Source organism: Erinaceus europaeus, chromosome 12 (genome assembly GCF_950295315.1).
Source record: "Erinaceus europaeus chromosome 12, mEriEur2.1, whole genome shotgun sequence".
Lineage (NCBI taxonomy): Eukaryota > Metazoa > Chordata > Mammalia > Eulipotyphla > Erinaceidae > Erinaceus > Erinaceus europaeus.
Window position 1 is genome coordinate 26,168,628 of NC_080173.1, and position 26,222 is coordinate 26,194,849.

A 26,222-nucleotide genomic window follows, 5' to 3' on the forward strand; every position below is an offset into this window, starting at 1 on the left:
TTAAAAAGGTTGTTCTTTAAGGGAAAGGATCATGTAGGGTCATTTGTAAAACACAGGATTAACATAAAACTGAATGAAATCCTGCGCTTATCTTCCTAGTCTTGTGTTAATGACACTATGTCACTTATTTTTTCTCATTAATCCTGCTAATAAATTCAACAAAGAAGGAAGTTGAACTCTAGATATATCTTTAACTAAGCATATGCTTATTTTTCTCCACAAAATTATTCTGAATCAGAAATAGCCACTATAATATTTTTCAAATTTTCTACTGTCAAATGCCACTAGCAGAAGACACAACATTTCCTTTTTTTTTTTAAAGAGTTATTCAGGGGCTGCACAGTGGGTTATCTATATGGCGCAAAGTGTGCAAGGACTGGAGTAAAGACCCCAGTTCGAGCCCACGGCTCCCCACATGCAGGAGGGTCACTTCCCAAGCAGTGAAGCAGGTCTGTAGGTGTCTATCTTTTTCTTCCCCTCTCTGTCTTCCCCTCCTCTCTCCATTTCTCTCTGTCCTATCCAACAACAATGACAGCAATAACAACAATAATAGTAACAGCAATGATGAACAACAAGGGCAAAAAAGGGGGAAAAGATGGCCTCCAGGAGCAGTGGGTTCGTGGTGCAGGCACCAAGTCCCAGAAATAACCCTGGAGGCAAAAAAAAAAACACTAAAAAAAAAAGTTATTCACTTATTTGAGAGAGACATATTCAGACACTATAGTACCTTTCAGCATGGTGATGCCATCAATGAACCTGGGACATCTTTGCCTCAAGAACAAAATTCTGTTGTGATACTATTTATAGCTCCCCAGACACAAGATATTATATTTTCTAAGTGAGCTTAAGTAATCCTACTTTTATTTATAGTCATTTGCATAACCATTATGTTAGCTCTCTAGCCTAGAAAAGGTTTTTAGAAGTACAGTAATTAGTTGCTCAATTAATTATATAAATATATATATGTATACATACATATATATATATATATATATATATATATATATATATATATATATGAACAATAAAAGTTGTTGTTAAAATTCGATGGCTTCAGCTGGCCGGGCTAGCTTCATGGGTGGGTAACAGAGATGACCAGAGACATACGGCTGGGCAGGGAAGCTGTATTTCTTTATTCAGGAACAACGATCCATAAACTAAACCAAACTAATCACCAAACAGAACTCTGTTGCCTCTTTGCCCCGAGACGGCGCCAAGCACTCTCGAACTCTGGAACTCTGGAACCCTCTCGGGGTTCCTTGGGGCGGGGCCAAGTGGGCCCGTGAAACTAGCAGGACTGAACCAATTTTCTTAGCAGGGGAAGAGCTAGAACAACCCAATGTAGAGCATACAATAATTCCCCCTTTTCTTTTTAACTAAATGACCACAGTATCAGGGGTGTGGGGTGAACAGAAACATATATCATATAGGCATTTTTTAAAAAAGAAACTGGCACAAACATGGAGAAACATGTAAGCAAGTAACAAGAACCAGTGTGCTGCCAAGGGAAGGCCTGAGGGGGCCATTTCTTGCCTCTGTGGGCAAAACTTTATCAGCTTAAAAAAAAAACATTTCTTGCCTCTGGGGGGCGTACTTGCCTCAACAGGCATTTGCATGGGGGTGGGGAATGGCCTAGAGTCCCAAAGGCAGCTGGCTGCAATTTACTTACTATGAAACAAAACTTGTTATTAGCATAACCAAAGCACAATCTAAAATTTCTAATAGAGAAGGAATTTGAGACTTTTACATATCAACAACATCTTTTTAACCTTTTGTTACACCCATTCAAGATGGAGACACACCCTAGGTGTGCGCAGGAAAGGAAACCTCAGGCATGAGAATAATTAGCATAGCCATTGTGCGAGCTACCATTTCTAATAGAGAAGGTAATCGAGAGTTTTACATATCAACAAGTCTTTTTAACCTTTTGTTTAGACCAACTTAGTTAAAATATATTGATTGTTAACTAATTTTTACCTCAGACTTTAAATGTAAGTTAATTTTATCTTTATGAGAATTACGTTGAAAACCTTTTTCATTTAACTTTGACTAGTAAGAATTTAGTCTTAAAGTTACTGTTTACCAAACTTTAAACATACACATAAACATGGTCATTAATGCATAAGGAAACCTTTGTTACGAAGACATGTCATTTTAAACACGAATTTAGATATGTACTGTCTTAGTTGTTGGGGGGGGGGGTGCGTTGTCCAGTGGTGGTCTCTTGGGCAGCTTCACTTCTAGGAATTGTAGGTTGCGATCTCTGTACAAATCTCTGTGTACTCCAGCTTGTCTGCCTTCAGACCGGACCGGCAGCTGGAGATCTCGTGTGCCCATTTTCAGCAGGGAGCCCGGGGGTCCGGGAGGTCCAGGATCATTCCAGAATTCATAGCACAAGGGCAGGCGGGCCAGCCTTGTAGAAGGCGCGGGCCGAGGTGCCCAGGGGTGGCGGCCATGATAGGCCACCGCAGCCCTGCCCCATGGCCCTTCCATGTCTGCTGCCCTGTTTGCAGTGGCCGAGCAGCGTGGATGGATCACGCATCCAGTGCCCTGCACCATGCGGTGGAGAGCCGGCTCCTGTGGGCTGGCCTGCATGCTGGCATTGGGCTCCTGCGTGGTGGCATCGGGCTCCTGCGTGTTGGCATCGGGCTCCAGCGTGTTGGCATCGGGCTCCAGCATGTTGGCATCGGGCTCCTGTGTGGTGGCATCGGGCTCCTGTGTGGTGGCCTCAGCCTCCTGCAGGCTGTGGGGCTGCGGGCGCGGTGCGCGGGGTTGTCTGGGCGCAGCCAGCTGGCTGGCTCTTCCACCAGGTGGAAAAGGCAGCTCCGCGCCTCACCTCTTGCCCGCTGGCTCTTCCCGACTCATCTGGCTGTTTTGAGTGCACCCGAGCGCATGGAAACCACAGAGTGGTCCAGAGATAAATGTTCCAGAAACAGCAAAACAGTCTCATGAAGAAAGAGCAGAGGCCTTTGGAGATCTCTTCACAAGCAGAAGAGAAGGCCATAGTACATAGGTAGCCAAATTGTCTTCACTTATCTGAGAGATGCGCAGGTCAGGTCCACGTGGGCGCCATTTGTTGTTAAAATTCGGAGGCTCTAGCTGGCCGGGCTAGCTTCACGGGTGGGTAACAGAGACGACCAGAGACATATGGTTGGGCAGGGAAGCTGTATTTCTTTATTCAGGAACGACGATTCATAAACTAAACCAAACTAATCACCAAACAGAACTCTGTTGCCTCTTTGCCCTGTGACGGCGCCAAGCACTCTCGAACTCTGGAACTCTGGAACCCTCTCGGGGTTCCTTGGGGCGGGGCCAAGTGGGCCTGAGAAACTAGCAGGACTGAACCAATTTTCTTAGCAGGGGGAGAGCTAGAACAACCCAATGTAGAGCATACAACAAAAAGTTATCATAAAAGCACATAAATATATATTTATGGCTTGGACAAAAATTCCAATAATAGGATCATAGTTCTATATTTTTTAAGTGAGGGCCCTTTAAAATTGTATTAAATGATAAAAAGATAATTCTAGTGATTAAAGCAAAATGTATGGAATCAGGTTGAACAAAATAATTTCAGGAAATGCTGCAGTAGATAAAGGCAATATTCAAAATTAATATATTTTATGAGACGCATTATAATTTGCAAATCCATCCCTTAAGCTTCACTTCCACCTTCTCTCTCCTACCCCTTTCTAGCATGTTACCCAGAGTGAGCTTACTAGTGGGGAACCCATGGACTCCATTTTGGGAAGAATTTAACTAGTGGGAATCCAGCAGGAAACTGGCAGATGGGGGATGTCCATAGAGTGAGAGAGTGAGAACAGGGTATCAATGGTTTAACTTTCTTCCCTGCAAGTCACTTCAAATTACTTCCATCTCTGGAGTTCACTACTCTTTTATTTTTATAATTTATTTATCTCTCTCTCTCTCTCTCTTTTTTTTTTTTCATCAGGGTTATCACTGGGGCTCTTCACCTGCCTACATGATTCCACTACTCCCAGCAGACTTTTTTCTAATAGAGAAGAAGAAAGAGAGATATTGTATAACAGCACTGCTCCACTGCTAGTGAAACTTCCTCCATGCAGGTGCCTCCTCCATGCTGGAGCTCAAACCCAAGTAGTACACATGATAAAGTGTGTGCTCTACTGGGTAAACTGGTCCCTGAGGTCATCACTCTCATGAGGGCTCCCTTCTGCTAGGTTCCAGCAAGTGTCCCTTCCCACATCCCTGTGGACCCAGAAGCAGGTCCCTCTGCCCCCTTTAAGCCCAGGAACCTTCCACCCAGCTCCACTTTCATTACCACTCCCTTTGTATATAAGCATTCTTGTGTGAGCTGCCACCTGTTTCCCCTTGGAGTCCTGGTATATTAAATAAGGAATTAAATATTGATATCACAAGATACAATATTGAAAATGTATATTAGTTATCTTCTATAATCCTAATACTTACTTATTTAAATAAACCAAACAAACCCCTTTACTTAGTTTGAAAATAAGGAAATTTAAATTCACTCATAATTTTCTTTTCTACTACAAGGTTTCTACTGAAAGTGTAAGCACAAAATATTTAGTCAAAATAGGAAATAAATGTTCTCATTGAAAAAAAAAAGTACCCATGTGGAAGACATATTGCTGGAGGAGAGATACCAAATACAAAAAGCGGTTAAAGTTAGTTGTAGTTAATCAAATACAGGAGAACCTGGAGCTGAATGACTATCAAAGTAGTAAGAGGGTGAAAGATATAGAATCTCTCATCAACTGGCATTCGGGGATGAAAGAGAAGTTGCAAATACTCTCAAGCATGAACCTGGAGATGCTTTGTAATATCTTGACCCAAATCCATACTACTGAAATATGTGTAGGTTCTAAAGAAATAATTCTTTAGATTAGAGAGGGTATGACTAATTTTACGTACTATATGATTATTGCCATTTACATCATTTTTTTTGGGGGGGCGACGTTTGTTTCTCCAACATTTAAAAAGTTTGTCACACATCTCAGCAAAGAACTGAGGAGAGAGGGAGTCAGGCAGCAGTGCAGTGGGTTACGCACGCGTGGTGCAAAGCCCAAGGTTCAAACCCGGGCTCTCCACCTTCAGGGGAGTCGCTTCACAGGCGGTGAAGCAGGCCTGCAGGTGTCTATCTTTCTCTTCCCCTCTCTGTCTTCCCCTCCTCTCTCTATTTCTCTCTGTCTTATCTAACAACAACAATGATAATAACCACAACAACAATAAAAACAAGGGCAACAAAAAGGAAATAAACATTTTTAAAAAATCTTTAAGAATGAATTGAGGAGAGAGCATGATTTTCTGGAATTTTAAATTTTATTCAGGAAAAATGAGAACATTCATATATTAGGACATGGGAGGAGAGAGAGAGAGACATAGAGACAGAGAGAGGGAGAGAGGAGTGGAGCTAGTACTCACATGATGACCAGGACAGAGAGAAAGCCATGCCCACAGGATTACCTTTTCACACCCAAGCCCAGCCTCCACCTCTCCAGGCCACACCTGTCACCACTCCTATTTTCTTGGTGGCACCCTCCAGGTACCTTCTGTCCCTCAACAATCGGCCTGGTGTTCGTTCACTTTAATCAATAATGTATTTGACATTTTGGTGCCCAGAGTATTTTTTATTTGGATAGGCATGAACGTCCTACTCCATTTGGCAAGGAGGGGTTCATATTAAGAGAAAAACAAAGCTTTTAAATCCTGCTTCCAGAGCTTTCTGACCTCAGCTCTCTGCCTCCTTGGTGACCATAAAGCATGTGGGGAGCCAGGAGGGGCTGACAGTTGGACAACAGGTCAAGTGGAAAATTATATATCCCGTTTCTAAAGGCTGTTGATACTGTGGCTCTATATTTTTGTTTTTGTTATTGTTTTTCCTATTGCTAGGCTTGTTATATGCCTCTCCTGTTGAACACTAAAGGATGGGTTATTATCTTTCCATCACAATGTCAGGAGGGCAGATTTTAAAGTGAGGCAGACGATATGAGCTAACATTCTTCCCCTCCACAGAGTTTTTGAAATTGATTGCAAATGAATTGCCTCTGAATGTGCGCATGAGAGAGGCTGAGCTCGCTTCTAATGATGTACATCTGTGAGGTTTCACTTGGGATTCGACAGCATTTACATAACTATAAACTCTGCAATTACAGCTCAGTTGTTTCCGGCAGAGACAGAGAATACGAATTGCAGCAGCAGGTTTCCTGCATTGGATTTCTGCCAGGAGCCTGAATCACCATCACCGGCAGACATCTGCAGTGCATTAAAGTGTGCTCTCCTTATCTCCCAGTTCTCTGGACAATGGTTGGAGCCTCTGACAGAACAATGGCTCAAGCCTTTTCCAGAAACCTTCTAAAACTAGGCAACCAATCATCATCTAAGAAAAAAACAAACAAAAAAAAAAACTTTCCAGAGAACTGATACTGCCCAACAAAAGCCTGCTAGTCTGAATTTTATTTAACTTCATAAATTTGAGTGGTCAGAGCTAGAGAATGAATGTTTGTACTTCTCCAAAATTCACGTTGTCATTTTTTAAAAGATGATTTTACTGAAGAAATGAGTATTGACAAGACAATGATGTTAACACAGGGGTAGGGTTTTTAAAAAAAAGTTTGTTTTTATCTCCCTGTTGAGGCATCAGCATACCTACTCTCTATTCACTTGTCATCTTCCTCCACCATAAGCCATTGGGTGACTGCAAACTCCTCCCACCCCATCTATCTGCCTGCCCCATTTACAATCTTTGGATCTGCTGCAGTAGAGCACAACTAATAAATCCTAATCCCCAGTGTGATGGTATTGGGAGGTGGGTCTCAAATGAGACCAGTGCCTCCAGAGAGCTCCCTCAGCCCTTCTCCATGTGAGAACACTATAAACCAGGTAGCCTGTCCTCACCCTCTACAGAACCTGCCTGTGTCCTGACCTACTTCTCAATTTCCAGAAACACTGCAGAAGTACATTCTGTAGTTTACAAGGCACCTAGTCTATGGTATTTTTATTATAGCAGGCCAAACAGACAAAGAAGAAAAGTCAAGATACAGCTTAGATGGTTTGTGATAGTCAGAAAGTAGAATTAATTGCTCTTGAAACTCAACATAGCAAAGAAGAATGATTGTTCTTAGACCTTAAGAAAAGGGAGCCTGGGTGGCTGGGAAGGTGATTTCGCAGGAAGAGTGTACAACCTGTATGCATGAAGCCCAGGGTTTGATCCTTTGCACAGATTATGATGCCATAGATGGGGCAGTGCTCTGCTCTCTCTGTGTCTGTCTGTCTGTCTGTCACCTGTCTGTCTGTCTGTCTGTCTTTCATTCCTCCTCCTCTCTCTCTCACACACACAAACTCTTAATGAATCTTAAAAAGGAGTTTGGGTAGGACAAAGAGTGACAGAAATAGTCACTTTTAGATGATAATCTAACTTAGTTTTCTGATCACTGTTAGATTTCACTGATATAGTAAGCTCCATCCATGGAGTTCTCCTTTCTGACTCCATGAGCATATATGCATGCATGTATACACACACACACACACACACACACACACACACGGATAAAACTGGATCACTATCAGAAAGTTAGACAGATTGTATCTATGTCACAATCCTGTACTTAAATGATATTGTATTTAATTTTCTCAGGGTATCATCACTGGGAAACTATGCAGTGTCCACAATACCTATTTGTAGTATTTCTCACAAAGGCATATCTACACACACACACACACACACACACACACACACACACACACACACACACACACACACCATAGAGAGAGATAGAGAGAGAGAGAGAGAGAGAGACTGTGGCCTCTCACACATGATTTCAATGCTCTGGGGCACCTTTCCAATTCAGATAGAGGGACACAGAGACAGACAGACACAAAAAGGGAGATACCACAGCTCCAAAGCTTCCTCGATTGCCACAGCATCTCCATTTGGTGCCAGGGTTCAAACCTGTGTCACGAATATGGCTCATCTCCTCAGAGAGCTCTCTCTCTAGTCCTTAATAAATTCATTTTAAAAGAGTAAATTCACTGAAAAAAATGGTTTATTTACTTATTTTTAGTCTCTTCTAAGTAGAATGCAAGCACCACCTGAGCAGGGACATTGCTTTCCTTGCTCAACTTGCTGAATCCCCATAACTTCACCTGGGACATAAAATAAATCAAGAGAAGTACTGAATAAAAATGTGTGGAATAAACAATAACATGTTAGATGAAATAGCTGCTAATAGTAGATATATTGTTCCATCCATCTATTCATTAAACTGACATTTACTGAGTATTATTATATAAGATCAGAGAGGGTGTCAAGTCATTGAGATGAAACCAAGGTAATTTACTATCTCCAAGGAACTGCCACATGAAGTAAAAGGATGTGGCAAACATTCTAGAAAAGGAATTGTTTGTTTGACCTTATATATTTGGTAGAGTCTCTTTGAGGGGGAACAAGGTGACCATTCACTGATCCTACTCTAGACAAAGATGGGGCTGCAGTTGAGTGAAGAGACAAGACAAGGCAAAATAGCCTAGCATGTAGTGGGACTGCTAGGTTCTGACATAGTCCTGCTTCTGAGCACTCTGTTTAGACAGAATAGAGGTCATGTGTATTCACTAGCAGGTGTTTTCACCAGGCTACTCAGACTCCCTGAGCTATATTTTTTCTCAGCTATACCACAGACTTGATATCTCAGTGTGTGTATAATTAGCTTAGAAGCTAATTCAGAGTTCTTTAAATGCCTTTAATAAAGTTTACAATGTAGACATTGATAAGCTTGAACTCCAAACTTCCTAAAACTATTCAGAAGCCATTTGGATTCAAAACACAGTCATTTTCTATTTGATAAAAAACTTCAATCTTAGAAGCTGGGCCTTCCACCTTCTGCATCCCATAGTGACCTTGGATCCATACTCCCAAAGGGTTAAAGAATAGAAAAGCTATCAAGGGAGGGGATGGGATACAGAGTTCTGGTGGTGGGAATTGTGTGGAGTTGTACCCCTCTTATCCTATGGTTATGTCAGTGTTTCATTTTTTATAAATAAATAATAAAAAAATTAAATTAAAAAAAAACTTCACTCTTATCATCAACTCGCTTCTGTATATGCAAAATGGGGAGAGAAGTGATGCCTAAGAAAGTCAGATACCTCTCCCTGGCTATACCTTCTTGAAAGGACTAGACATCTAGACTTCCCACCACTTACAATTTGACTTCCCATGGATACTAGCAGGCTACTACTGGTTGAATCACTAATAAAAACTCATTATCCACTGTGGCAAATTGTCAGAAAGGAGTCATTCAAGAGCTCAAACAACCATGCATATAACCCCTCACTCCTGCAGACACAGGTCTCCATACTATTAGCATCTAGAATTGCTGGGGTACATTTCTCACAACTGATCAACCAATACTATTTCATTATCATGAACTCAAGCCCAGTTGACATCAGGGTTCATTCAGTGGGACACGGTCCGACAGGTTTGGTTTAACGCATAGTGGCCTATGTAAAACATTATAGTTAGTCAGAATTGCTTCTCACCCAAAAAGCACTGTGTTCCACTTATTCATACCTTCCTCTTTCCCTTTTGGGATGTCTTGAAGTCACTGTTCTTTTTATTGTCACTATAGTTATTACTTCTCCAGAATTTCATATAATATATATATAGCCTTTTCAGCTTAGCTTTTTTCACTTACCAAAATACATTTAAGGTCCCCTATTTTTTTTTTTTGCTTGATATTTTGTCTTTTTAACAGCAAACAGTATTTAGTCACTATAGAACTATATCACTGTTTATGAATTCCACGATTGAAGAGCATTCTGTTTTCTTCTACTTATGCTAATTATAATTAAGAGTGCTATAAACATTTATGGAAAGTTATATTTTTGCATGTGGTAATATCTTTTGGGTAAATATCTGTCTAGGGAATACTGGCTAGGTTTAGTTTTATGAGAGACTAGGTTTCGTTTTGTAAGAGAATGATGAACTGCTCTCCAAATTAGAGACTACAGGAAGTGATTATTTCCCAGAAAGGCAGACCATTATTCATTCATTCCCACCATCAATGAATAAGAGTTCCTGTTGTTCGACCTCCTCACCAGCATTTGTTAGATGTCAGGTTTTATTTGCCCTGAGGTTATTGCTGGTCTCTCTGACTTTATAATGAATCCACTGCTCCCAGTGACCATTTTTATTCTTTCTCTCTCTCTTTCTTTTATTCAAAGATTAATTGAGAGGGAAGGGGGAGATAGAAGCCATCTGATATTTTTCCACTTTACTTTTTTAATTAGTACTTACAATTCCATATACTTTGCTGCAAAAGGTACAATGTCATTGTAGTATTCCACTAAGTACATCTCCCATAGCTTTTTTTTTTTTTTTTGGCCTCCAGGGTTATCACTGGGGTTCAATGCCTACACTACAAACCCATTGCTCCTGGAGGCCTTTTTTTTTTTTTTTTCCATTTTCCATTTTATTAGGTAGGACAGAGAAAATTTGAGAGCAAGGGGGAGATGTAAAGGGGGAGACCTACAGACCTGCTTCACTGCTTGTGATGTTACCCTCCCCACCCCTGCAGGAGGGAGAACAGGGGCTTGGACTAGTATCCTTGTGTGAGTCCTTGTGCTTCGTACTATGTGCATTTAACCCAATGCACCACTGCTTGGCCAGCTTCTTTATGCTGTTACTTGTAAATGACCATTCAGACTGAGTCCATATCTGGACTACTATTTATAGTGTAGCTATAAACAGGTAGCCTCAGGTGGCCTTTTCAATGTTTTCATGTCTTTCAAATAAATGCTTAGGAGTGATATCACAGGTATTGCAGGACCATAAGGTATTTCCATTTTTATCAGTTATCCTGAATTCCATAGTTAAACCATTTGCAACTGTACACTTCTGTCCTACTCATCAGTAAAAACTGTGAGCCAGAAAATATTTTATGGCACTTGACTAAAATAGTACAGATTATTCTTTTTTTATTTCTTTCTATCTATTCATTTATTTATTTTTATTGGGGGCATTAATGGTTTATAGCCAGTAGTAAAATACAGTAGTTTGTACATGTGTAACATTTCTTTTTTCCACATAACAATTCAACAAGAATAACAATAACCATGTTGTTATGCTAAAAATTTTGTGTGTTTCACCACCAGGTGTCACCAATTACTCTACTACTGCAGACCATCTATTCATTCTTAATATATAATTTCCAGTGAAACATGTCAGCTTTTAAAAATATCGTCCTTTGCATGGGATGAGAGTAAACATAGAAGTTGCTTTTTATTTTAAAAACAAATGGATTATAAATGAATTTGAAGGAAAAATATATGTAACTTCCCTATGACCCTGGGACCACAACATGATAGCAATATGGATGCACCCCCCACCACCCACCCAGAAGTCTTGAGTTCTCACTTTTAGGCTTGCCTTCTTTGGAAATGGAGGCTAATCATTAGTTTCCAGATGCAAAGAAAGATAATGTCAGGTGGTAGGAGTGGGGATGAGTAAGAGTTAAAACTGGTCAGGGTTCTGAAAATTGTAACAAAAGGTAATGCAACCAGTGAGGATTTCCATAGAACTGAGAGTTTTCTTAATTTAAATTCAGCAAAAGAATTCAAGTAATAGGGGCTGGTGGTGGCACATCTGGTTGAGTGCAAATGTTACAATGCACAGGGACCCAGGTTCGAGCCCCCAGTCCCCACCTGCAGGGCAAAAGCTTTGCGAGTGGTGAAGCAGTGTTGTAAGTGTCTCTCTTTCTCTCTCCCTCTCTATCTCCCCCTACCCTCTAGATTTTGGCTGTCTCTATCTAATAAATAAATAAAGATAATTTTTAAAAATAATTCAATTAATATAAACACATAAATTATGAATAAAATATACTGTTGTTAGGATTTGGCTTATTGATCATAAGGCAGAGGTTTTAATTCTCAGCCTTAGTCAGGAAAGAGTTCGTCCCCAAAGTCAGGTCTGGAACCATTATTGTTTGTTACAATTGGGGTCAGGGAAGGATACTATCTGTGAGCAGAGGCTAAGAATATTGTTTGACATTCTACATGGTTGTGGGATGATAGATCAATGGGTAGGGAATGTTATCATGCCCAAAATATGACCCAATCCAAGCCCTGGCACTACATAAGAATGCCAGGCACCAGGGAAAGTTTTGTGCTGTGGTGTATCTACCTCTCTTACTGTCTCTGTATAAAAACATTGACGTAGGAATGAGCAAGGCCCTGGATCCATAAACACAGAACAAATAAAAATGTGTATTTATCCCCACACCTATGGACATCTAATCTTTGATAAGGGGGCCCAAAGCATTAAATGGAAAAAGGAGGCTCTCTTCAATACATGGTGCTGGGAAAATTGGGTTGTAACATGCAGAAGAATGAAATTGAACCACTTTATCTCACCAGAAACAAAAATCAACTCCAAATGGATCAAAGACCTAGATGTCAGACCAGAAACAATCAAATACTTAGAGGAAAACATTGGTAAAATAGTTTCCCACCTACACCTCAAGGACATCTTTGATGAATCAAACCCAATTGCAAGGAAGACTAAAGCAGAAACAAACCAATGGGACTACATCAAATTGAAAAGCTTCTGCACAGCCAAAGAAACTATTAAACAAACAAAGAGACCCCTCACAGAATGGGAGAAGATCTTCACATACCATACATCAGAAAAGAAACTAATCACCAAAATATATAAAGAGCTCAGCAAACTTAGCACCAAAAAAGCAAATGACCCCATCCAAAAATGGGCAGAGGATAGGATCAAAACATTCACCTCAGAGGAGATCCAAAAGGCTAACAAACATATGAAAAACTGCTCTAGGTCACTGATTGTCAGAGAAATGCAAATTAAGACAACACTAAGATACCACCTCACTCCTGTAAGAATGGCATACATCAAAAAGGACAGCAGCAACAAATGCTGGAGAGGTTGTGGGGACAGAGGAACCCTTTTACATTGCTGGTGGGAATGTAAATTGGTCCGGTCTCTGTGGAGAGCAGTCTGGAAAACTCTCACAAGGCTAGACATGGACCTTCCGTATGATCCAGTAATTCCTCTCCTGGGCTTATACCCCAAGGACTCCATAACACCCAACCAAAAAGAGGTGTGTACTCCTATGTTCATAGCAGCACAATTCATGATAGTTAAAACCTGGAAGCAACCCAGGTGCCCAACAACAGATGAGTGGCTGAGAAAGCTGTGGTATATATACACAATGGAATACTATGCAGCTATCAAGAACAATGAACCCACCTTCTCTGACCCATCTTGGACAGAGCTAGAAGGAATTATGTTAAGTGAGCTAAGTCAGAATGATAAAGATGAGTATGGGATGATCCCACTCATCAACAGAAGTTGAGTAAGAAGATCTGAAAGGGAAACTAAAAGCAGGACCTGACCAAATTGTAAGTAGGGCACCAAAGTAAAAACCCTGTGGTGAGGGGTAGACATGCAGCTTCCTGGGACAGTGGGGGGTGGGAATGGGTAGGAGGGATGGGTCACAATCTTTTGGTGGTGGGAATGGTGTTTATGTACACTCCTAGTAAAATGTAGTCATATAAATCACTGTTAATTAATATGAGAGGGGGAAAATTAATTGTATGTCTCCAAGTTTTTCAAAACACAAACTGAATCTTTTCAATATATAGGCTGTGTAATTGATATGCAGACTCTCTCAAAAGCCTAGACCAAGTAGATCAGAAGCATCCAATAGCACAGCTATATACAAGATAGTGGGTACTGTACAGCAAACCCTAACAAAAGGACTTTTCAAAGTTAACCCAATTACCAAATAATGTGATGATAACATTAACTATCGATTGTCTTTTTGAACCCTAAGACAGCAGGAACCTCACATCTCCACTATACAGCCCCTACTTCCCCCAGTCCTGGAACCCTTGGATAGGGCCCACTTTCCCATATGCCTCTCCCAATCCATATCAAATAATATTGCATCCGCCGATCACAACCTAACCAACACAACGATTGCCACCTCAACATGCCTCACTTCAGACTGTGTCCAGAGACTTCACATGTGGAATGACAACCCTTCAGCTTCATTACTCGGGTGAGACCTTTCCTTTTATAGTTTACTCTAATTTCATCTCAGGTGGTTCACTTTCTAACAAAGTCCCAAAACCTAGATATACATCAGTTTCTGTGAGAGAGAGCATATGTTCACATGTATCTATAAAATACTGCAAAATATATACCTGAAAGCAGAAGTACACTAGAGTTTGCAGTGAGTACTTCCCTAACACTTCCTCTCCACTATTCCAAGCTTCGGGTCCATGATTGCTCAACAATTTGTTTGGCTTTGTATGTTAACTCTCTTTTCAGTCACCAGCTTCCAGATGCCATCAGGATGCTGGCCAGGCTTCCCTGGATTGTAGACCCCACCAATGTGTCCTGGAGCTCAGCTTCCCCAGAGACACACCCTACTAGGGAAAGAGAGAGGCAGACTGGGAGTATGGACCGACCAGTCAATGCCCATGTTCAGCGGGGAAGCAATTACAGAAGCCAGACCTTCTACCTTCTGCAACCCACAGTGACCCTGGGTCCATGCTCCCAGAGGGATGGAGAATGGGAAAGCTATCAGGGGAGGAGGTGGGATATGGAGATTGGGTGGTGGGAATTGTGTGGAGTTGTACCCCTCCTAACCTATGGTTTTGTTAATTAATCCTTTCTTAAATAAAAAGAAAAAAAATGTGTATTTATTATACATAGATAAAACTAAAATGCATATGTATTTATTGAATATATATGATATATATATATATGTATATATATATATTAAACAGGGACAGAGAGTTAACAAGTAGGATACCTGCATTGCCATGGATTCGATCCAAGTTTGAGCCTCAGCATGCTATGTTGTTTATTCATCTCTACTTCTCTGTCTGCCTGAATGAAAAAGTGACTCCATGAATGGTTCAACTGCAAATAGGCGAGGAGCCAGAGCCTCCATGGTAAAGAATTATGTGGCCCCAAATTCCCTAATAACCAACAGTGAGAAATCCTGCATTTTGGATAAGACAGAAAGCATTTTGGAGTCAGAGAGACTGAGTTCAAATTTTTATGTGCCAATAGCTAGGTAACTTTGGGCAAGTTACTAAAACTCTCTGGTCTCAGTTCACTTATAAAAGAGAAATGGGAAGATCTACCTGTGAGGAAAATGGAAGAAGCCTATGGCATCATAAGGGGTCACTAACTATTAGTCTCATTTTTACTACTATTTTTTATTTATTTTTAGATATTTTATTGACTTTATTTTAATGAGAGAGATACAGAGAGAGAAAGAGAGACAAACCAGAGCACTGCTCAGTTCTGCCTTATGGTGATGTTGGGAATTGAACCTAGGACCTCAGAGCCACAGGCATGAAAGTCTTTTTCAGAACCATTATGCCACCACCCCAGCCCATTTATTACTATTTTTATGGCTAAGTAAGGTCAATTTTCTTTTGTTGTTAAAATTTCGGAGGCTCTAGCCGGGCGGGTCTAGCTTCGCAGTGGTGAACGGAGACTCGCGGACACACGGCTGGGCAGGGAAGCTGTATTTCTTTATTCAGGATCAACGATTCACAAACTAAGACAAACTAATCACCAAACAGAACTCTGCTGTCTCTTTGCGACGGCACAAGCACCCTCTCTTTTACTCTGGAACTCTGCCACTCTCCAACTCTGGCACTCTGGAACTCTCGTACTTGAGAGCCCTCTGAAACTCTGGCACACTGGAACTCTCTCTTACTCTGTAACCCTGAAACTCTTGAACTCAGGAACTCTCGGACTCTCGTACTCGGGAACCCTCTGAAACTCTGGCACTCTCAAACTCAGGAACCCAGGAACTCTGTCTCTCTGGCACTCTCTCTTACTCTGTAACCCTGAAACTCTCGAACTCTGGAACTCATGTACTCTGTCACTCTCGAACTCAGGAACCCTCTCTCCGGGTTTCTTCGGGGCGGGGCCAAGCGGCCGCGAAATTAATTGGACTGATCCAATTCTCTTGGCAGGGGGGAGGGCTAGAACAAACCAATGTAAAGCATACGACATTCTTTTATAGCCAAAATGAAAAACTTTTATTTATGTGAGCAAACATACTCTATATCTAGAAGACAACACTAGTGAACTACTTTTACTTCTAGTATTTGTTCAAATAGAAAGTTTTATTTCGGGGGCTGAGTGGTAGCACAGTTGGTTAAGCACATATGGTACAAAGCACAAAAGAGGGGCATAAGAATCCCAGTTCAAGCCCCCAGCTCCCCACCTGCAGGGGGTCACTTCACAAGAGGTGAAGTAGGTCTGCAGGTGTCTATCTTTCTCTCCTCCTCTCTGTCTTCCCCTCCTCTCTCGATTTCTCTCTGTCCTATCCAACAACAACAACAGCTATGACAACAATAACAACTACAACAAGGGCAACAAAAGGGGAAAATGGCCTCCAGGAGCAGTGGATTCATAGTGTGGAAACTGAGCCCCAGTGATAACCCTGGAGGCAAAAAAAAAAAAGGAAGCTTTAATTCAGGACACAGTTTCTCCCTTATCTAGAAGCCTACACATCTTAAATTAAGAGCAGGCATTTCAGAGCTGGACTTCCTGGGTTCAAAGACCAGCTTATCAGTTACAGGTTGGGTGACTTTCACGAAGGTACTTGGGTCCTTTCATACCTCAGTTTCTTTGTGAGATGGAGCTATCAATAATAATAATTACTTCCTTATAGGGTTCATGGAGAGAGTAAATAAATGTATGTGTTATATTGTGATAAAACCACTTTTAAATAATTCACTATCTCCTCTTTTTAAGAAGTTTTATTTTTGATTCATATGAAATAAAGAGAAGGGGGCTGACAGAGAGAGGGTGTCAGAGCATCACTCTGGTATGTGCTGTGCCAGGGACTGAACCTGGAACCCTGGGTATGCAAGTCTGGTGCTCTAGCCACTGTGATATTTCCCTGGCATCATCTCCTCTTTCATCCTAAGTTTTGACTGCAGTCTCTATTTAAGGACTAGAATGCACACAAAGAAAGCAGTGGTCTCTGAGCTCTCAAGCATAGAGAATCATGGACATGTGGACCTGGTTATCAGCACTGTGGCTGAATGTGGGGAGACCTTCTCTATAAATACAGGAAGAATAGGCAAAAGATGGAGACAGTGGGAAAATCCCAATGGCATGATATGAAGTCCTCTATCCAGCCATATATGGAGCAGGAACCTGGACCTAAATTAAATGGTTGCTTGTTTTAGCCATTCTGAAGTCTTCATAACTGAAGGGTCCTACTCATCCCACAGGGAGTTTTAGCTCCTGTGTAGTGTTCTATCTTCAAAGTCACATGTTACAAAAAAAATGTATTCAAAAGGCCTAGAGGACACTAAGTAGTTCAGGCAACAAGAGCTGACTAGGTCTCAAGACTGCTTCTCCATGGGGGACATTTGCTGGATAAAAGCCTTATGAGAGGCTAGTAGACCTTCCCTATGACCCTGCAATTCCTCTCTTGGGGATATATCCTAAGGAACACACACACCCATCCAAAAAGATTTTTGTATACCTATGTTCATAGCAGCATAATTTGCCTTGTGATAGCAAATATGGAGTCCCAAGTTAAGTTCTAGATGTTCAAACTGTTATTGAGGAGTTACTGTTTATTTCTGGCATATATATTCACTATGTAATGTGTGATTTACTGTCCAGATAACACTTTACTGAGTGTAAAGGGATACCAAGAATTGTTCCATACCCAGGTGTAAACTAGAGTAGGCCTAGCAGTCTTACTAGTTAGCTACTGGGTAGCATAGTCCTCACCTCAAGAAATGTACTGTATTAAATTTGGGAAATTTGGTCTAATTCAAGAAATTAAGTGGATTAATCCCAATCTTAATCATTGCAACATGGTGACTTGAATAAAGTTTATCAGATTTGACTGATTAAAGAACTAGACTGCTTATGGTCTGGGTGGTGGCACACTTGGTTGAGCACACACATTACAGTGCAAAAGGATCCGGGTTTGAGCCACCGGTCCCCACCTGCAGGGGGAAATCTTCACGAGTGGTGAAGCAATGCTACAGGTATCTCTCTGTCTCTCTCCCTCTCAGCCTCCTGCTTCCCTCCTGATTTCTGGCTGTCTCTATCCAGTAAATAAAAGATAATTTTTTAAAAAGAACTAGACTGGTTTAGACTTCTTAATCTTGGTTTTTTTGTTTTGTTCTGTTTGTTTTTCTTGTCACTGTTGGGGCTTCACTACTCTGGGCAAATTTTGTTAGACAGCAAATGAGACACAAAGGTGCAGAGACAGAGGGAGAAAGTTAAGATATCTCAATTTTGAAGTTTTCCCCAGTGTGGTAAAAGTCACAGTCAAACTTGGGTCACATCCCTGGAAATGCAGACACCTTCCCAGGTGAGTTATTCTATAAGTCCTATATTAATCTATTTTAGACCATGGGTTCAAATCCTGGCTTAGTCTTTAAACAACTAAGCCACTCAGGGCAATCTACAGTTTTCTGATGTACACAATCAGCCAAAAAAAAAAAAAAACCTAACCATCTCAATAGGTTGTAATAGTTAAATTAGAATATAGGTAGAGTGACCAACTTAGTGGCTTGATTCTCATAAACTTTATTATTAATAGCTATTATTTTTTATATTTTAATGTGATGATACAGGGAATGAGTTCAAGGTCTCCTACATATATGGCACTGATAAAGAAAGACTTCCCCAGCCCAATAATTCATTCTAGTTTGTCTGGAGAGAATGAGAGAAGAGGGAGGGACAGACATAGAAAGGAGATACCTCAGTATCAATCCACTGTTCATGGAACATCCCCACCCCCAAAGCTCTCTGTGGTACTTCCACATGGTACCAATGGTCCTTCCATGTGGTGCCAGGGGGCAAACCCAAGGCCTCATGCATAGGGCATGTAGTCTACCAGGTAAGCTATCTCCTAAATGTTGCTTTCAGTAATTAAATAATATTCAATTATCAATTGAGAGGTCTCTGGAGCCAGATTTCTGCCTAGTCAAGTTTTCTGTGTGTTTGCTTGAATAGGCAGCACATTTTTCTATCAATAGAATGATGAACACTCAATATTATTTTGGAGCTACTAAAGGGCAGAAAACTACCCTTCCTTCCAGAACTGGGATAACAGGTTGAATATGATTGAGATTGTATTAAAATGATTCAGATAATAAACGTACAATGCACTTATAGAGGGCAATGTTTCTATAGTTTGTGGCAACAAGGTCCAGGCTTCTCATGAACATTGTAACAAACAAAAGATAGAAAATAAATAAAAGTTACATAGTACTGGTATATAAACACTAACAAACAGGGTGAGCTAACTTAATCATTCTCGGTTCAGATACTCCCTTTGGGGAAAATTGGTTCTTCAGGGCTCACATCACCCCTCCCATCCAATGCTCATGTCAGGACCACAGTGTACAACCGTGCTTAGCTCTCCTGCTAAACCCTGGAGCAGGCATTCTTCCCAGGACTGTTGGCTACTATTCTTAGTCACTAGCAATTTTGCTTTTATCCTCATTCTCTTGTCCATTTGCAACAACACATGATTGTGAGTCAAAGCCAGGGAGGACAGGAATATTTGGGAGACAGAGCCTGGAGCTTGCAAGCTGGTGATTAAGCTCCGAGATCACCATGTTGTATTATGAATTCATTCTTTTAATTACAGACCCTTTTTATTTGACATGATATGGACAGACTCAGGCTATTAATGCTGAACAAGTCACCTAACTGTGGGGAAATGTGCAGCTTGAATAAAATATTCTGACAGACCCAAAGAGACCTTTCCAAACCTGAGATAAAGGGAAAAGCGATTAGAAGATATAGGATTAGAGATAAAGGGAAAAGCGATTAGAAGCTCTTATCCTGTTTGTGTCACAATTTTCTTTTCTTTTCTTTTCTTTTTTTTGAGAGTGTGTTGTATTTCTTTTCCATGGTTTTTAGTTCTCAGCACTCTGAATAATACAATGGTCTTACAACAGATTTGAAATGCTGAATTTCTTGAAAATAATGTTGAAGCCCAATGAAGGGGCCACTAAAATCTATTTAGAATTCAGCATATGTGACATTCCACATTTGAAGAACATTTTACAATTTATGCGCAATTATTTTTTAACAATATTTAGTTTGTCCTGCTTTTTTCCATCTGTGCCTCTCTTGGTCAATTTTACACACTGCCTTTAAAAAATGAATTTCTTGATATATACACACAGAAAAGTACAAAATACCTCAGTGAATTTGTAAAGTGAACTCATCTACTCAGTTCCTAGGTCAAGAAACAAAATAGTAATAAACTCTATCTTCCCAAAAAGTTTGCTATTACTGACTTTTGAAACCACAGGCTATGTCATTTGAAGTACATACTCTATTCTCTTTTACCAGATTCTCTGTTCAGTTTTTTTGTTTAAAATTCATCAAAGTGATACACACTTACATTTTGTTTATTCTTTCCTTTAAATAGGTAATTCATTGTGTAGATACACCACAATGAATTTTCCTATAACACCACTCTGTGGGACATGTGTGGCTTTACAGTCAGTTAAGAATATACCAATTAGGGTCTTTTAGAAAATATAAAGATGGGTTTGATAGTATATGCAATGCATGTATAGGCATTAATACTGCATATTTGACATAATTTACATAACTACACATTGCATGTTTCACATATATGATATACATATTCCATAGAAAACAACATGTATGCATTTACTTTAGTGGTACCACTAGACAATTGAGCAAGTTTTATCAATTTCCATAGCCACAGCAGAACAAGAAAGTTCTAGTTCTTTCATGTCCTTTCAATGACTTGATATTGTCTTTTTTCATTTTAGTCATTCTGTTGGGGGCACATTTTCCTTTATAGTGTCTATATTTATCTCCATTTTACTTTCGTCATAGCCAGTGACTATTTTTTCCCTTCTTGCATTAGTGACTGCAACTTTAACATAACCAGTAATTACTACATATCTAGTCACTGAGAAATAAAGGCCTGAAATAAAATATCAGTTTCATTTTATGTCTATATATGAATTTAAAATATTAATATCAATTTTGGTAAAATTTAGGAGCAAGAATATTTCCATATTAGCAGTTCCTAAAGCTAGTCCAGTGGAAACACATTTTGGAAAAGTACAAACACAAGCCTTCAGTCATTTCCATGAGTTTATAACTACAATTTTGCTATAACCTACTGCTTTCTTCTGAAAATATCTGTTAGCAAGGATTCCTTTTCTTGGGACTACTTAGGAGGAGGGGGCAAAAACTAACATGACGAGGACTCAGATTTCATAGCATCATTATCAGAAGGTGAAAGATCAACAATACAAATCTAGTCACCTCCAGTCTTTCACTTTAATCATGAGAGAATATCACCCTTGGACTAGACTGGCACACAATGGCATGAGTAAAGAAAATTAAATCCTAATCAGTGATCGCTAAGATTTCATTAGTCAGAGCTGGAGAGACAGCATAATGATTATACAAGACTTTTATGACTGAGGCTCTAAGGTACCAAGTTCAATCCCCAGCACCACCACAATCCAGAACTGAGCAGTGCTCTGGTCTCTGTATCTGTCTCTATACTTGTTTTTGTAACAGTATCTCTCTTTCTCTCTCTCATTTAAGTAAAATAAAGAATTTTTTGCTTAATCCATAAGAAATGGTGAAATGTATTTACATGTAAGCATAAATCAAAACAATTTACATAATTAAGCACCATTCACAATGCAGATCTGGCTTACCTATGATCCATGACATCTAATAATGAAAGAATAAAATAGACAATACAGAGTTTGTTTTTACCTTTTATTTTTTTCTTTTGGCATGTCAGGTCTTCATGCCTGAATAATTACACTACTTATCACAGATTCTTTTTCTTTTTTAACTTAAAATAGAGGCAAAGAGAGAGAAAGAGAAAGAAGAGGAGGAAGATAAAGAGAGACACCACAGCACCTGTCATTCATGGTGCTCCCATGTAATAGGAAGACTCAAACCTAGGTCATTGTAAATGATAAAGTGTGTCCTCTTCTGGGTGAGCTATCTCCTGGTCATACAGCAGTGCCAAATATTTATTATATCATTTCAGTACCCTGAGAGCTAATTCTCAGTATAAACTCAAGCTCTGCTCTGCTTTGTCTGTAGAATTATGGGCAAGAGCTCACCCTCCATGGTCAGATAAATCCATCAATGTGAATTCATTGGGAACTCCAACATGTAATCTTAACTCTTCTAAGTTCATTTTTCTTATTGTTAAAGTCATCATTTTCCAAATCATTATTTTACCAGCAAGTACTTTGGCTAGACAGATAGATTGCTTTTTTATTCTCTCCATTTCATTTCCATCCACATGGAAAGAAATAAGTTATTTGGTCTTTGCTAAGATTCATCAGAAGTGGACCAAAAAGTAAAAAGTGACAATTTCTCAGTTTCTGACTACATTTAAGGTACATATATATCAAGACAAAATGAATTCCCTTTAATCATTCCAAGCCCCCTGTGAATTATGGAAGATTATGGGAACTGAACATCCCAAACTTCTCAAGGATCCAGAGTGGGAAGAGACACTTAGCTGGGAAGGAGAGTTGAAAGCACCTGTATAGGTTCCTGTTTGTTTGGTAGTATGCCAGCTCCCCTGGAGCTTCTCTCTCTATTCCTGCTTAACAAAACACCACCAGCATGCCTGCAGGGCATTGGTTTGATCCCACTTAAAGCTGTGGTCTATTTACATAAACCACTGTTAACTAAGCACCACCCTGCCTCCAGGGTATTGGTTTAATCCCCACTGGTTCACTATGTCTTTTTGCTCCACCCCCTCTCCTAGTACACCCTGATTTCCACCAGTCTTTTTTCGCTCCACCTTCTCTACCTCACATCCTGTTTCCACCCTACTTGGTGAGTATATATAACAGCTGCTCTTCTGTTTTAAAACACTTGGAATTGCTTTCCGGCTCCAAGAGTTCCAGAGTGTATCTCCTTTGATGCTAGCTCAGCACGAGTTCCTGATCCCTCTCCCACACAGCAGCCTAGGTTGGCTCCAGTTGAGTTTTCTCCAACCCAGAGAGCACTTGCTCAGGAAGAAGCACCCTCAGGCTATCCTGGCACCTGTTGTAGAGCTGCCTGTCAGCTATTACCTGTGTGTCACTGGGGGTAAAAGGAGGATTGCTCATCTTACCACACTGTCCAAGCCAGGAGCCTAATGGGAACCAGTCAGAACTGGGAGACAGTCCACTTTGCACTCAGAGCTGTTCCAAGATCTGAGTGAATTAACTGATACTAAGCATATGATGTCCTCACAGGTTCCAACAGATAAGTAAGCAGCTGCTCCCTACTGTCAGCTGAGGGCACCTGAGAAAGACCTCCTGGATTTAGTATCCTCCCTGGGTGGAAAGGAATATGTTGAAGTGGGGGGAGGAGAAGAATTCTAAATCTGATTTAATTCCAAGCTTGAAACAATATCTCTGTGTCAAACTTAAAAAACATTTTATGAATTTATTCTTAGAAAGAAAGTGAGATACAGAGAAAAAGAAACACACACACACACACACACAGAGAGAGAGATAAAAGGAAAGATAGAATAGCATTGTCCATCTCTGGCTTCTGATAGTACTAGGGATTGAACCTGAGACCTCAAAGATTCAGGAATGAAAGTCTTTTTGCACAACTATATGCTGTCTCCTCAGCCCTAAACCTTTCTTAATATCAAACAGATGATGTTCTGGCTACTAGGCAGATTGTTGACTTAAATTATTAAAGAAATTATTAACATGCTAGACAGAGAGTTGTAGAGATGACAGTTAACCCATGTCTGCAATTTTGGGAGAAACACGGTGGTTTGCAATGGAGGGACTTGGGATTCAGAACTCTGGTGGTAGGAATGATGTGGAATTATATCCCTGTTGACATGTAATTTTGTAAATCAATATTGAATCATAATAAAAAAATTAAAAAAGAAATCATTAACATTTCATGTCTTCTCTTTTACAATTTCATTGGGGGGGCTAATGGTTTACAGTATAGTCTTTAACATCTAGGCACTACCTCTCAATTCCCCTTGACTGGTGTCTAGAAGACACAACAGGACCCCAATGTCTTTTCATCCCGTCCCTTCCCCTCCTTCTCCAGAGTCCTTTGCTTTGGTGCAATATGCCACATCTAGTTCAATTTTCACCTTATGTTTTCCCTTATTGTTCTTTGTTCTTGAGTTTCACCTATAAGTGAGATCATTTGGAACTAGTCTTTCTCTTCCTGGCTTGTCTCACTCAATATGCAGCCTTCAATTTCTGACCAAACATTCCATTTCATATCTACTATGTGGAGAAGAAATACCCAGTATAAGCAAATGGCCATTATTATTATCTGGAAGACCTACTTAAAATCCTGTCTCTTGTCATCCAAGAATTAAGTTGTAATTTCTGTGATTATCCTGCCATACTAAAAATAGGGAAGAATAAACTGTACTAACATAAATTTTCAAGTTGTTGCTTGCTGGAAAGACTTTTAGGCTATTCAAATATAAATGGAGACAATCCACAAACACATACACAAAGAAATGATAGTATAAAGTATTCATCTTTATCAGCCTGACTTAACACAATATACCATATGAGAAGAAAATGGCTGAGAGAATCAGAAACTCGCATTGCAATTTTTCCATTTTCAAGAGAAGCAACTGCCTTCTTGTTTGTAATTTGTTGAGCTCCCTTCTCCAGTCCATGGAGAATAGCCAGTCACCCATCACCAACCATCTGGCCAGGCTAATTCTGGGTGGCTGCAGCTGCAAGCCAGTGTCTGGTAATCACAGCACCAGCTCTCTCCAGACTAAATCACTAGCTCAAGTGGCTGCCTGGCCAGTAGCTTTCACTACAGACAGATTCCTCTGCCAGTGCCAAATTTCAAAACATTAGAGAAAACCCTAAACATTCACAAACCTAATACCATCCGTTTTCTTTCCTCCACATGACAAAGGACCAATCAGCTAGACCACACAACTCACCTGAACAGGATGTCTTACAAAATCAGTTACAAAACCTTCATAATTGTTCCCTGTGTTCTACTTTTTCATTCTGAAATGTATCCCACACCAATTCCAGATTAACATCCAAAAGTGCAGGTCAAATCATACTACTTCCTAGTTTACAAAGTTTTACCATTTTTATACTGGATTGCTCTTGAATAAATAGAAACTTCCTGAGCAGTCAGACTCCTTAATTTCCTTTACTTATTTTTATCTGATATGACAGAGAGAAACTAGAAGGAAGGGGGATAGAAAAAGAGAAACAGAGAGATACCTGCAGCACTACTTCACCACTCGTGAAATTTTCCCTCCTGCAGGTGGGGACTGGGGCTTTGAATCTGGGTCCCTGAGCATGGTAACATGTATGTTCAACCAGGTAAACCACTGTCCACCTACTCACCCTCTAATTTTTATTGAAAGAGAGAGAGAGAGAGATGCCAATCCCAGAGTACCACTTCTGCATTTTATGCAGTTGCCAGGGATCAAACTTAGGACTTCATAAATACAAGACATCCATTCTGTCACTGAGCCATCTTCTAGACAGCAGACTCTTCACTCTTTGGTCCCAGTCTTGGGGAGCAATATAAAGTAATAATAGAAGTCTCTTCTAAGGATTTCAAATACTTAACCTGTTAGTTTCTTAATATCCAAGAATCAAATTACTCCCTTGGTTTATTTCTCTTAAATGACATCACTCGTATTTGAATCTTTTATTATTATTATTATTCATTTTCCCTTTTGTTGCCCTTGTTTTATTGTTGTTGTAGTTATTATTGTTGTTGTTGTTGATGTCGTCATTGTTGGATAGGACAGAGAGAAATAGAGAGAGGAGGGGAAGACAGAGAGGGGAGATAAAGAGAGACACTTGCAGACCTGCTTCACTGCCTGTGAAGTGACTCCCCTGCAGGTGGGGAGCCGGGGACTCAAACCGGGATCCTTATAGCCGTCCTTGCACTTCGCGCCAAGTGTGCTTAACCCACTACGCTACGCTTGACCCCCAACATTGACCAATATTGATAGGAAAGTTAGGTCGGTATATTATAGTTTTTCCTAGTACCTTTGCACTGCAAATACCCATTGGAGGTAGGTTACAGTTATAATAATTTTTGTTGGGTCTTTTTTTTTTTCAGTATTCTTTTCACTTATTGGCCAACAGTCTTCCCATAATGAACTACTTATTAAAGTAGTACAGTA

At 40.2% G+C, this 26,222-nt stretch overlaps 1 protein-coding gene across 1 annotated transcript in view; it reads right to left on the reverse strand.

The window, feature by feature from the left end:
- SYNPR (synaptoporin) overlaps positions 1 to 26,222 on the reverse strand; it is a 384,773-nt gene that overhangs the window by 312,296 nt on the left and 46,255 nt on the right. The window lies entirely within an intron of this gene.